General features: G+C 40.4%; 1 pseudogene; it reads left to right on the forward strand.

Annotated features, from left to right (window-relative positions):
- Nucleotides 1–263: 263 nt before the first annotated feature.
- LOC124509190 (nuclear pore complex protein Nup50-like) lies at nt 264–1643 on the forward strand (annotated as a pseudogene).
- The last annotated feature ends 378 nt before the right edge of the window (nt 1644–2021 follow it).

Here is a 2021-nt window from a genome sequence, read left to right on the forward strand (position 1 = left end):
TGGCTGAGCAGACATCTCTTCCTCACTGTAGAACATAAGAGAGACGAGGCCCCTGGAGGACATGGTGTTTGAGACCCAGGGCTTGGTGACCACCAAGTCCATTGAGAATCTTCAGTGCACCAGAAATGACTATGCACACTGCAACAGCTTCAGATGCCAGGCCATTCGTTGCAAACTCGCACCTGCTCGCTGTCGTGCACCAGGCTTTTGCCGCTCCCACAACCCAGCTAGTGCCGCGGTGGCTGTCCTGGGGGTTTGAAATAATGGACAAAAGAAATGCTTAGAAGGAATTGACAGATAGGAATTGGGATCAAGAAACGAAGCAGAAAGAGGTGGGAACATTCTCAGCGGCCACTGAGGAAGTCTTGAAGATTAGAGCCATAAAGAAAGCAAAGCATAGAAATGTTGGATTTGAATCTGATAGTGGCGAAGCCTTTAAAGATTTTAAGGGTTTGTTTGTACCTTCTGGAGGAGGAAGGTTGTCTGGATTTGGTAATGGTGCTGGAGAGAAGCCTCTGGAAGGACTGTCTACTGGTAGCAGCTCTTCTCTCAGTGCTGCAAGGGCAGCAACTGAGACCAAGGCAGCCTTTGGATTTGTTGTTACAAATGGCTCTATCTCCTTGGTCGATAAAAAGATTTTAAATGCCAAAACTACAGTCAGCAGGCCTCCTCCTCTGGCCTTAACTGTAGTACAGCCTGCCACAGGAATGCCTATCACAAGCAGTTGGCTGCCTTAAACTGTTCTGTTCAGGATTGAATAGTGAAGCACATGAATACAAACTCACTCTATGATCTGACGCCTATCTCTAAAGACTATGAGAAGTATTCAGCAGGTGTTGAACAACAACATAGGAGCAGTGGCAACAGGAATTCTGAAAGTGAAACTAACAAAATGTCAGTTGCAAGACAGACACCTTCCCTATTTGGGACAACAAAATTATAGCAAGAGTCAACATCTTTGTTTCACGGCAACAAAACAGGATACATCTGAAAAGAAGATTGAGAGGGTTTCTGTAAATAAAATGGACCCATCAGTAAGAGCAACAATTGCCTCATTTAATTTTGGCAAGAAAATGTATAGTTCTATCTTGGGCTCATTAAACTTTAGCCCCCTGACTGGATTTTCATTTTCTTCTGGAAACTCCAGTTTATTTGGCAAAGATATTACCCATAATAAAACAGTTTCTTCATTTTCCACAAAAAACATCTGAGATACAAGCTGAAGGTGGCAGTAACGAATGCAAAGGCAGAGATGAAGAAGAGAATGATGAGCTGCCCAAAGTACTAGTTACTGAAGTAAAAGAAGATGCTTTTTACTCCAAAAATTGTAAACTGTTTTATAGGAAAGACAATGAATTTAAAAAGTGTGCATATTTTCCATTTAAAACCTATAACAAATCAGAAAATACATCTTTTAGTGTGGGCAGACACCAATTTAGGCAACATATTGCTGATTGTTCTGATTCCACTCAAGATGCCATGTACCTGAACAGGAAAAAGCAACATACTTATTGTATGTGCTCCAAATCCACCCACAGATAAGAAGAATGCTACCATTCCTGTTACCATGTTCATTTGGGTAGAAATAAGCGAGGTTGCAGAAAAGTTACAAAAAAATTTTACTGGAGAAAAAGTATGCCTGAATACACTTCGACTGAGAAACTGTTACCAAGTTTCTGCTCCCACATGGCCCCCTAAATTTGTCAGTGTTTCTTTTCTTCTTACTTTGACATTCAAAGAACTTGTAGATAACTTAAAACTTTTGTGAGGAAGATTAATATGGCCAATAAAACCTTTAAATGTTAAGTGTCAAGAAATTGTATTCTCCCTTGTTAAGAACTGTCTAATGTGTAAAATACATTTGAACAAATTTTGGGGGAAGATTTTTAATGTTTGTTTATTAAACTGGCCACAAGTAATTTCTTAATAGTCTGAAATCAGGGTAAGGATTAGACTTACAAAGGCTGTTCTGATCCATGGGTTTTGGGGTCTGCTATCACTGCTGGCAAGGCTTTCCAACA

This window comes from Lynx rufus, unplaced genomic scaffold (genome assembly GCF_022079265.1).
Source record: "Lynx rufus isolate CCGP_SWC_20201006 ecotype Redwood Valley unplaced genomic scaffold, mLynRuf1.p SCAF_14, whole genome shotgun sequence".
Classification (NCBI taxonomy): domain Eukaryota; kingdom Metazoa; phylum Chordata; class Mammalia; order Carnivora; family Felidae; genus Lynx; species Lynx rufus.